Source organism: Paramisgurnus dabryanus, chromosome 7 (assembly GCF_030506205.2).
Source record: "Paramisgurnus dabryanus chromosome 7, PD_genome_1.1, whole genome shotgun sequence".
In the NCBI taxonomy this organism is placed as follows: Eukaryota; Metazoa; Chordata; class Actinopteri; order Cypriniformes; family Cobitidae; genus Paramisgurnus; species Paramisgurnus dabryanus.
Genome location: NC_133343.1, coordinates 18,562,521 through 18,575,445, shown reverse-complemented (window position 1 = coordinate 18,575,445; position 12,925 = coordinate 18,562,521). Strand labels below are relative to the sequence as shown.

Below are 12,925 nucleotides of genomic sequence, written 5' to 3'. Positions count from 1 at the left end.
GGAGACAGATAAATATTTTAGCACTTTTCTGCTTTTAAGATGAACAATATGTCTGTAGTCTAGACATTGCAGCAGACTTGATATGAAGATATTTGCTTTTTCTGAGCATTTTTTCAGAAAAGATGAATTTTGTTTGTACTCTTTATTTGCGCTACATACAACACAGAGAATAGACCTCCCTATTAGACCAAATTCTCAGTAATAAAGCCTTTGATTCATCCTTTGCATTTAATTCCAATAAACGCATTCTATTTAAACCTGTAGACGTGGACTAGAAGTTTGACCAGCATGCCAAAGTAGGCAAAAAGATCAAAATGCATGTTCAAATTTCGATAGGGCTGCCCAAATACGTTTTTTTATTAAAGTTCAAACAACCACAAAGCTGTAGTGCACATTCAAGTGCATTTCATCCAGACTCGTGGTCCAGCCGTCCGGTGTCTATCTGCATCAGAAAATACCCAGATCACCTGAGCTTTTCAATGGTCTTATAGACGCTTTCATCGGACGCACGTGATACACGTCTGGATCCAAACCTTACTTCCGGTTTCGTTTTTTTAATGGTCTGACAAGTTACTAAACTGATCTCTTGAACGAATGCCTCTTCGAAAATAACAAATGTTTTGGTTTCCTAGGTAATCTATGTGTTGTTTTTTTGCTTGTTATTTAAATAAACTACGTTTAAAAAACTTGGTTGTTATTTATTCTTAGCGGAGTTTACCGGAAGTTACGTGCGTACCGCGACAGCCGCTTGTTTATGTTGTTACTGCTGAAACAGTCTATACTATGCAAATACATTTATATGTATTTGACTGTTACAAATACAGTATAGGCAGTAAATCCCTTAAAGTGCACCTATTTTATTGCTAAAAAACAACATTATTTTGTGTATTTGGTCAAATACAATGTGGGTTTGCGTGGTTTATGGTTCGCATTATTTTCCACATACCGTACATTTTTGTAGCTCCAGACATAATGTCTTCCTGAAACTCATTGATTTTAAAATTGCTGTGTCCCTGATTGGCCAGCTAATCTGTACGTTGTGATTGGCCTGAATACCTTTAAAGTCAGCCGGAAATGTGAAGCTCCTTACCATGTTTGAAAGATTTGCTCACAATGCACTGCTAACCAGAGTTAAGTCCAAAGCGGGAGGAATTATGATTATGTCGATCTTGTCTACGTCAACAAGCCCAGGAAGTACACTGTTGCCTACAATCTGTGTTTGTTGTAGTCCAAGAAAAAAGACTTACATTGTTTAATTGGGATATGTACACATTTACACACCAAAGGAAATGTAAAATCGTGAATCGGACCATAGGAGCTCTTTAACACCCAGTTAGCTCCACTGGTAGTACAGCATGTTAGTAGCAATAGACAACATCAAGGTTTTTATCCTGTACTGATAAATTACATTTGAAAAAACATATGTTAAGTGCACAGATTGTACAAATATAAGATAGAGCAAATGTTCCCTTCCCAAATGTATATGCCTAGCTTTCTTTAAATAAAAAAGAAAGCAAGATTGCAAAAGGTGTTCATATGCACAATACAGATATACCAATTCGTACAGTATCATCTCATAGCGCAAAAACATGTCTGAATAACGGGCCAGTGAAAAGCACGGATCTATTAGGCATAATCTTGACCTATGAAAAGCAGATTAAAACATGGCCAAAACTTAAAAACTTCACATCTCTTGCAATAAGCAGCAAAAGCCACGTCTCTCTTAAAATCCTCCCAACACAAGAACCCTGCAGACTATTTACTTCCGCATTCCTCGTAAGAAACACTATCATACAAGAATGCTTGAGAATCAAATACGATGACTTTCAGAAGTTTATACGTAACACGCATTCACGAATCCTGCTAAAACACAACCGTTAACATGCTTCTTAAAATGATTCTGAAGCTGACCAAATAAATAACGTTAAGTAAAGTTCGCCCCCTCCTTTCAATGCAATCCCACGCCCTCCATTTCAATGGTACAGTTCGATTCGCTTACTGCAGAAGAACATATAGTTGTCAAGAAAGTTATAGTTCAGCAGTAGCGCTCAAGCGCAGAAACAACGCGACATTATCGCAGGCCTGCGAACAAACACGCGTCGTCTTCAGTGCAGTGAAAAGCCCATTCAAAGCTTTAATAGATCTCTTACCTCGCTTTCTAGGAATCACAGAGTTCAAATCCCCACTTAAACTGAAACTTCTTTTTCCCAAATCTGGGAGAGTAACAGGCAGTGACGTCAGAGGGCGAAATTCCAGCCGGCAGCACACACACACAGTTCAGAAATTGCCCATGTATGGCAGTCTCGGCCAGGACTCATGCAATATCTCTTCCTCATAACGTGTGTATTTATTTTAATGTACAAACAGTGACATAGTTTGTATTATTAATCATTATGTTGTAAAGTAAATGTTGCTACAACTTTTAAATGTCAGGACAGTTTTGAAAAATGTCACGACATTGTGTTACATTACTAAATAAAAAAATATATAGGCTATTAATTGTGATTCATTTGTAACATGAGTAACGAACAATTTTTATTGTAAATATTAAATGATCATATGATCAAATGACAAATGATCATAATATTATGATAATTGAACCTCAAAGAGATTGTACAATGTTTGTAATGCTTTATAAGGCTTTATTAAAATGAGGTGTGCTTTTTCTCTTCTAAGCAATCTAGGGGGCAGTTTCCCCGACAGGGTTTAAATGATTTCAGGACTAGGCCTTAGTTATTTTATGACATTTAAGTAGTTTTTACAAGCAAACCTTACAAAAAACTATACTGGTGTGGATCATGAGACAAAACAATGGTACTGATATGTAAAAATATTTCAGTGCAAGGTGAATTGAAATAAAGCAGCAAAACATGCATTTTAGTCTGGGACGAGGATAAGCCCTGTCCGGGAAACCGCCCTGTAACGTTAAATTCTAGCAGATTAAATTGGTAAGAAGTCATAGCATTCAGAAAAAAATGGTCCCTTTCAAATGTTTGCATTTACCTAAACGTTTGTTAGCACTTCAAATGTACCGTTTTAGTACTTCAAATGTACATACCAAATGTATACATATCTGTACATACAATGACCTTTTTAAAGGGTACTGCCCTATTGACAGCTTGGGACCATTTTTGACCATTTTTTCTGACAGTGTACAGACCTATATACCATAAACATTTGAGGATTTTCTAACCATTAGGACACCCAATAGCATTGCTGGATAACTGCAAGGCAAATAACCACTCAGTGTAATGCTGTATTTAAAATCTAGTTTTAAGTACGATTTAATTTTGTTCATTTAGCGTTGTCAATGCATTTTACAAAATAATCACAGCCTTCTTACTCAGCAGCCGAAGATTATAGTAATCTCGACATATGTACGCCGAGTTAAGTCAATAATGTACCTCGCTGATCTGCGTAGACTAATCTCCTTTTACATCTCTCACTCTTAGTTGCTTGACACTTTCAGAAACAGCCTGCCCTTCACTACACGCCAACACTCTGTCACATACTGCTGCTGCATTTTAATCAGAAGGTTTGCATGTTCAGCTGTCGATGCGAAGACCACAGCAGTGCTCAAGCTGTACATTTATATTTTGATGTGCTGGGGAAATATACTATAATAGTTTTGAATGATGATGACAGTGGTGTCCACACACGCTAAAGGTAACAGTTTGAGATAAACCTCATCCTCATCTGAATAGCATGCTTCATTTAGATCTACGCCAGAACAGTTTAAATGTAGTGATTATGGGTACTATAAAAGATAAACACGTTCGGGCCTTAGAATGGGACTGGTGAGACAAAAGGGGTTTTGTGGGTGTGACAGAATCATATATTTAGTGTGAATTTTAAAATTTTTGGCTTTTAGGGAAAATTAAAATAGATTCACCACAGTACAAACTTTGAATTAAGAAGAATGGATAGCAGGAAAGTTGTAAAAACTTTTTTTTAATGTAAATCCTGACAAAGCACCTGACCCATACTCACCCAAGCACATTTAAAGTCATCAAAAATGTAAAAAATTAAATATTGTCAGGTACTGACACCGTTGATCTGATATTTCTTGCATAGAAAGTGGAAGTGAGATCACAAGCCTTATCTCTTCATCATAGTGACTCATAAATATCCACACTTAAATTCATTGTTTTCTGAAAAAGAAATATTAGACATGCAGTAAATGCAAAATTGTGCAAAACCTGTGGATCTTTATTATTGCAGCATGATCCAAAAACATGTTCCTGTAGTTCAGCTGGTAGCTCATGACACTAGCAAGACCTAACAGGAATTGAAATGTAGGAATGAATTGTAAGGCACAAGTGTGTGCTAAATCCATACATAAATGCACTAAAATTAACACTGTCAATGTCACAATGTTCCTTTATTTGATTAATAACTTAGTCATAACTTAATTGTTTTTATATTTATTAGATTTTCTTTCTTGAAATCCTTAAAAATTTTCTTATAGTACATATATAAAATCAGTGTTGATGACTTTAAGCAAAGTCTAATAAGATGCAACTCCAACTTGAAACACTACGTCGACTCACTTCAGAGGTTGTCTACAACTGATTAACTTGTGCTGCAAGCGCTTTGTAAACTGTTTTGCATGCCATGCATGAAAAAACAGAGGCAGAAAGAACACCGCCAGAAGATCAAGCACTAAGATAAATCAGACGATTGTGCCTTGTTTTGCCGTGACTGGTTCTGCATCCCCCGGTGTGCAGGTTGCAGGGCACATTGGAAAGGTAATCTCATTTGTACTGTGTGACAGCTTATTTGCAACTTTGCTTACTGGCAATTTTCTAATGGGCCCCATGAGTGGTGTCTGGCTCTCTCTCTCTCTAGCGTTCTCTCTCTCTTCTTTTTTACTTTTCTCTCACAAATCAGCAAGAAAGAAATCTATAAACAATTACCACTGAAATCCCTGTGTGTTCATGGCTGTCAATCAAGCAGCATTTATCAGTAAATTTAACATGTGAAGTACACAGCAAGTCTACAAGGATGATGTGGATGAGTATCAGATGTCCGTATAAAATGTGTTTTATACTTCTGTGAGACACTTACTGTATGAAGAGTGAAAAAGAGATGTCTGCACTCCAAAGTGTATGCAGAGAAGATGAGCTAAAAGACAAAGAAGCAGGGAAACAAAACACAAAACAAAAATTGTTTTTGTACATCCAAGCCACAATCTTTCTTTTATATTGCCTCTTGACACGAGGCTCCCAACATCGGATTTCCTGTTGTACACAAAAAACGTTAAGGCCGACGTGTGCTCCTTCCCGCAAGACTTCCTCTGCTGCACGAGATAAACTTTCAGCAGCTGCAGAGAAAGTGAGAACGTGTTTCAGAGCCTCAACATGACAGTGACCTGCTTCACAGCGGGGCTGACCCTGACTGAAACCGAACCAACCTGCCTTTTTTTTTAACTTGCAAGAACCCACGTGAGATGCAAGTCCTCGAGGAAAAGGGAAATTCTTAGAGTAGATTCATTGGGCTGTCATGCATCTTTAATGATGCCAAACAAACAGCAAAGATAGTTTCAGGAAATGTCATGAATGACAAAAACGATCTTGATGTATTTTCTGTTTAATAATGTAAAAATCCCACAGCTATAGTGCAACGCTTCTGCATTAAACTGGTTAATGTGCAGGTGCTCATTCAACAACGTTCTGTATTGTTCTTAAATTATTCATAGTAATATGTCCGCTATAAAAGCGCGTTGCCATAGGAAGACGTGTATACCTTGAATAATGTAGTACATAGAGTGAAGAATTGGGGGTTTTGGTGTGATGCACCCAGAACTTCAATTCCAAAACAATTTTTAAAACCAATAGGGATGCTTATTCAAACATAACAGGCCTATGGTTTACCACAATTCAGCATCAAAAGGAATGTACTGTATGTGTGAATAAAGGTAGAAGTCCCACAAATCACGCACAAAACCCCTATCCTCAAGCAACTAATCAAACAACTGCACATGCAGATCCAAACCTAAGATTACATAAGATAATGAATTTTAATTTGAGTGTTTTAGCATGTAAATATTCATCAGGATACCAGAAGCAGATACAGTATAAGCCTGCGGCCGTGGCTTTCAATTCGAAGCACAGAACAGAAAGAATTGGTGTTTAACATGCTTTATTGGTAACAGAGTTATATCTCTTTAGGAGAGTTGAATTTACCATGCAATGTGAGGACTTTATGAAATCAATTTTTGAGCATGGTGTTATTTAGTTCTAGAACAATACAATATACATATATACACATATATTATAACTAAACATTACAAAAAGCTACGTTTAAAGCTGTTTTATTCTACCTAAAAAAAACTAAATAAAATAAAATAAATAAAGGCTGCTATTATTCTGTAAAATGTGTGTCAGCTTCCAAATTAATATTTTAATCATGACACTTTTGATATTTTGTAGGAAGTGGTGCATGTGCAACTTGCCTAAATGAATGAACTACACTGTTAAACCTTACCAGACTTTTTAGGAGTAAATTACTGGCAACACTGTTGCCAGCTAGTTACTGTACAGCATCTGTAACGGTGACTTACTGGCAACAGTGTTGCCAGTATAATACTGTTCCTATGACAATACAGTGAATAACTGGCAACCCTAAAACTTTTGAAAGATTCTTTTTTTATGTTACTTTATTAAAAAGGGAGAAATAACCCCAAAATATTTAGACAAATACACTTTATTACTGTGGCAATAGATGTCAGGATCAGAGGACGGATGAACCCAATCGCAGACGAAGTCTGGGAAAACAGAAAACACTTTATTTACTAACATAAAGCAAAACCCACAAGGGGGTACACGACATGAAACACCGTAAGCAGACAGATAACACTAAACTTGACAAGGTAACTCGGCTAGATAACCACATGAAACGAGAACAAAACAAAAAATGAACCTGCACAGAACTAAGGACACAATGACTTTATATAGAAAAAAAACAAACAAACAAGATAACGAGGGGGAACAGGTGATGGGAGAAAACCAATGATTACTAATAAGCAGGAGAACGAGGGGGCGGGGACAAGAGACAAGACACCGGAGGCACATGACCCAATAAACAAGGCCATGAACCTTCACATAGGCCCTGTCCCAAATGGCGCACTTCTTGTGGACTTTCGGTCTCGTGGCCTTAAATTGCGCATTCTCGCCTAATCTACGAGTCCATAGGGAGTCCCATCTGTCCATTTTACCCTTTGAAGTGAGCTCATCAGCGCCTCATTTGCCCCCTTGATGCGGTCTTCAGCGAAGCCCGCACTGCAGCAGGCTTTGCGCACTTTGCCAACCCAGAAGTCCTTGCGAAAGTGCAATCAGACCAATCAGACGATGGAAGGGAGGAGTTCACATTGACCGGCAACTTCTCTACCTATTTCCGGTGTGATGCTCGAGTCTGTCCCAAAATACGACTCCGGTGCACCCACGTGGACTCGCATCAAGGGTCCCTAAAGTCTGGACTACGTGATGTCATCAAAGTGTTGACTCTGGGGAGGACCACAAGTCCGGAGTGTGCCATTTGGGACAGGGCAATAGAGCATGGGACTGCCAGAACCCTGCCATCATGACCAGATATAAATACAAACAAGACTACTTGGCAGGATCCTGACAATAGATAAATACAAATAGACAAATTCTTTTAACAAAATCATGTCAAATCCCACCCACAAAAAAAAGATCTCAGTCACCGTTGACCCCCAGGTTATTCCAAACCTGCAGTAATTCAACATAATTTAAATGACCTTCTTATATTCTTACAATTCAAGCATTAACAAAAATGCTCCATATAACTCGAAGTAGAAACCAGAAATTAAGCTGTTTTTTGCACAGGCCTACTAAAGGGTTAATGGTGTCACATGATGATCAACAGTAAAAATGACAAAAAAGGAAAAAACACCAACAATCAAAAATGCATGATAATAAGGTGTCATGGGTTTGCAATCAAAAAATGTTGTTATAATGGAAGTCAATGGGGCAAAAACAGCCACTAACAATAAATGAGGAAGAAAAAAAAAAATCTGATGCTGCACAAAAACTAAAAATTCATCAAAGCCAATGTTTTTACTAATCTTTGAAATGCCCAAGACTGTGAAAAGAGTGAAAAATCCAGTCCAAAGTCACTTTTTATATTGAAAATAAGTCATTTTGTGTTTTTTCCCAAATAAGTAACATTACTTATGAACTTGGCAATTAAAGAGTTACAATCATGGAATTTTTGTTGGTAATTTTGATCAGTACTGAGGTTGATTAACAGATTTATTTAAGAAAATAATAATAATATTAATCTGATAATATTTTAAAATTTAGTGGCATTTTTTGGCCACAAACAACATGAAAGGTGAATTTGATCAATGCACAAGGGTTAAGGTTGATAGGAGATGCTTAAAACTTGCTAATAAGGAAGCTATTTGGAATCTTACCTTTATGTGTTTTAAAGACACTCACAAATATTTAACAGTTTACTTACTTATAGTTGTGTGATCCATTTTCAGCTTTTAAACATACAAATCCACTATTATATTGTTAAACACAGCACGTTCTTGAGTAAACAAACAAACAAACAAACAAGTTTATCAAGGCAAATTGGTGACACCTGCACCTGTGGATGAATTGTTGCATGCACATGTATGTGTGCGTATGTGTGTGTGTTAATGCATTAATCCTTGCTTTCTGACTCAAGATGTTAACAGTTCTCAATAAATTGTGACGTAGTGCATCATGGGGAATGTAGAGGACAGTCATTTACCAGAAAATATTACAGTTATTTCCCTTAATTGGTGCAAAGAGTAATTTACTGTAGTTTATTATTAGTGCAGCATAACTGCACCTCATATCACAGTAAAATACCTTTCAACGATGTTAAAGCTAAATACTGCCAATTTTACAGTTATTTACCTAGAAATTTACAGCAAGGTTTAACAGTGTATGATTTCCAACCAGAAGTATTTCGTCCACAAGAAAATACAGGATCAGATGATTTTTCTTGAGCCCTATACTGATTCCTGTCGCATAACATACCAAGGTCATAGGTCAGATTGCCAGGGAAATCATATGCGAATACAGTAAACAACTTGAATGCAAGTTGTTTTTGATAAAAAGTGTCTTTTAAAGGTAGAAAATGTATGACAGGGATAAAAAGGTTAAGAAAAGGCATACAAAACACAAGATTTAAATATAATTTGTAAAGCCTGCTTATAAAACAAGAGTAACTTAAAGCTCCATTAGGTTCCATTCTAGAAAATATGTAGTGACAAATTCAAACTGGCCAACACAAATAAAAGTTTGAGAGAAACAAACCAAATTTGGTCAAATTTTTTTAACAAATTTAAAAAAAGTTAAACACTGTCTTTTTGACAAAAAAAGATGTAGCAACTAAAGTGAGACACTGAGGAGATGAGACAGAGTTTCTGGCATTTTGTTCCTTCTCACCTTCTTTCAGCACATTACTCCCTTTACATCATTCTCACCTGAGTGATTTTACCCCACAAATCTGTGTGAGGGCCTGGATATTCAGAGGAAAACAAGACAGGGATGGCATACTGCACGTAAAACAAGTGAAGCCATTAAATTTTGCAGTATAGTGGCTGCGGTCAGAGCAAATGGCCTTCTGGGTGATGAGATAAGGCCATTTGTTTCGCTGCCTGATTCAATTTACTCGACAGCAAAAAGTATTGCAGGTATTCTACAGGCTGCACTTGTTGTGCTTGCTGCAAAGTTTCTGAATATTTCTAACAAAAGGCAGTCTTACTATTGTAATACACTCAGTGAGTTTCTGGCATTGAGGAACTAAAAGAAATGATGAGAACCTTTTCGTGCACTACAAAATATTATGTGGTTAAGAAAGCGAACAATCAAAATATCTCCTGGTCTTCTTTATCTGTATTCCCTCCATCAGTACCATGCAAAGAGGGCAGCAACATCTATACTGTATTATCTTTGAAACACAGACTGAGATAAGTGCTTGGCTCAGTGAACCCAAGAGCAAGTCTAAAATCACTCAGCTCATCAAACTCTACAGCACCGCGCCAGGAACATTTTTCGTACTGGAGATCTTTCAGTTGACATCTGCCCTTTTAAACAAATCTGTGACATCAGTTAAAAGAGATGAGGTAGTCTATGCATTTGTGCATGCACAGCCATCTAAACCACTTGAGGAAATAAATGACAGTTGCCAGACAGTTATTTGTATATTGGTTTTGAATAGAATGGCTTTTGAGGTGGTTTTGCATGTGTTTTTTTATTCAGTTTTCAGAACTTGTTTAAGTAGATGGTACAATAAAAAAGTCTAGCTTTTGTGCTGTTTCGTGAACAATCTACTCAATCATATAATGTGAAGATTGATCCATTAAAATGTATGCATGTTTGCCTGGGTTGCGTCTGTGTGGCACGGGTCTATTAAAAGAAGGTCCAGATTCTATTGGGGTCCTTCAACATTGGCTTTCAGAGATCATGCACCCCGCCTTTAAACTAAAGGCCGAAGTATGGTCAATTTTTTACTTATACATGAGAGTTCACGTCCAGTGTGTGTGACACAATTTTTGTCATCAGAAGAGTGCATGCAAAATATATGTGCACCGCCAGATTTTTGAAACCTGCATACATTGTGTGCATAGGTTTGGAAATGCTCTACAGGAGAATGTAGTATGTAGCCCAGGAGATGCATTGCATTTTGTCGCAATGCCAACCCAGTCTCACGAAATTTCCTTATATAGTCACGTACATTTTTTTCGTGATCGTATAACGAATTTTTGTTGTCGTGTGATTATCACGTATTGGTTACTCAACTGTTTTGTCCAATTTTCTTACCATTGTCATTTCAGTTTAGGGTTAAATTTACATAAAATGACATCCTTAACCAAACCCAACTCTAATCCTAAAAATAAATCAGAAAAAAAAACAATACACAAAGTGACATTCTAATGCAAACACCAAATCTAACCCTAAACCAAAGGGACAATTGTTTGAAAATTGGTAAAGGAGGTGAGTAACCAATACGTAATAATTACAAGAAAACAGAAATTCATTATACGATCATGGAAAAAGCGGAAATTAGTAATAATATCACGGGGAAAAAAATTATGTGACTATATCACAAACCTCCGTGAGACTGTGTAGGCAATGAATGCGCATCTGTGTACACGAACGAGTCAAATAAACTATGGCTGCATCTGAAAACTACACTGTAAAAAATTTGCTGTAATTATGCAGCTGTTTGCCAGTAACTTACTGTAGAAGATAAAGACTGATTTTTTTTATGTTCACTTAACTTTGAACAAACTTTTGCCAGTAAATAACATAATTGTGAAATCTACAGTAAGTTACTGGCAGCTAGTTTCCAGTAATACCCAGTAAAACTGTTATTTATACAGAAATACAGCAGCATGAAGGCAGCTCGGTGAAACGCATTCGGACAGCCTTCACAGCTAAAAGTGCCTTTATATGGAAAAAATATTTAATAACTAATACCATATTTGAAAACTGCAATATTAATTTCTCGCTAGAAATGCAATCAAAAGGTGTAAAAAATGAAAATATAACCATATTTACATTTAATTTTTTAGACTCGATCAGGCTCGACCAATCACATTCCCTTCGGACGCACTATTCTTTGCAAGGGTGTGCATTCAACGTTCGCGTACACATAAAAACAGGCTTTATTTTGGATTTAAGGGCGCATGCTTTTTTGATTGAAATTTGACTTATAATTTGAATTAGTAAGCATTGAAAAAAAAAACTACAAGACCCAAGCAAACAAGAACTTGAATACTTGAATAATGTAATTCATGCTAGATTTTATGACTTTAATGACTTTAAAAATAAGTCATATGTAATAAACAATGTGAGTAACAATGTGTAAACGTTTGTAATTTATATCCATGGTGTTTAACATTTAAAGCCTGATATTAATGTCTTTTTAATTTGTATTCAATCTGACACTCCCACTAAGATCTATGGTGGCTTCTCAGGCACAAAACACAGCATTAAAAAACAAATTAAATTACACAGTGTCCCCATAGCAGGTCACCCAAAATGTTGATTCAAAGCCCAATTACCATAAGCTGACAAAATGATTACTGAATGACTTGATAAAGGTCGCTGGTAACCTGGCCTGCCAAATCGTATGTCTGAGACCTGCATTTAAAACCAAGAGTTACCTCACCCTGTGATATGAAGTAAACACTCAGGCATGTGGGAGTGTTTATGACAGCACTAATTTGTATCTCTAGAAGTGCAACATGAACACACAATATCTATATAAAGAAATAAACATATTAAAAGACAGCGGCATGCCTCAGATCTAAGAGAACTGCCATTTTTCTTTGCAGTTATAAAAAACCAAACCAACAAACTCTGTGTTAAATCTTGACTGTTAAAGTAATTTAAAGTAAAAAAGTGTTTAAAATTAAATAAAAAGAAGTTACAAACTGTGTACTGTGACTGTGTAACATCTTTTATGGTGCAATAAACTACTCATCCCATGAAGCACTTCAAATGATGTAATTAAATCTGAAATAATGGTACAGTATAAGACTCTGTATATATTACTTTTTTTTAAACTAAACTATCACTGATGAGCTCAGCAACAGGTAAGAGACATCTATATACTATGTAAATAAAATGTGTGTAAAATTAAAAACATGCATTTGACATATTCTTTACATCTGACATAAATCTTTACATCTGCATAACACTCTGTTTATGTGTTTATTTATAATTAATAATTAAATAGATAAAATAACATTAATTCTCTAGGTCAAATGCTCAACCATAATTCATTATTAATAACTTATCATTTTTTTTTGTCATTACATTTGAATAATGAATGTGACGTCTACAAAAAATTTATTTGGCAGAAATAAAAAGCACGTTTAAGGGTTCTGAAAAGGAAAAACTTGATGTGCTATATA

At 36.2% G+C, this 12,925-nt stretch overlaps 1 protein-coding gene across 1 annotated transcript in view; it reads right to left on the bottom strand.

Moving 5' to 3' along the window:
* Window positions 1-2,299, bottom strand: part of lpp (LIM domain containing preferred translocation partner in lipoma) — a 205,225-nt gene extending 202,926 nt beyond the window's left edge. The window contains exon 1 of the mRNA XM_065240758.2: window positions 2,151-2,299. The gene's annotated coding sequence lies outside the window, so the exon portion shown is untranslated. The remainder of the gene's footprint in view (window positions 1-2,150) is intronic.
* Window positions 2,300-12,925: the final 10,626 nt, after the last annotated feature.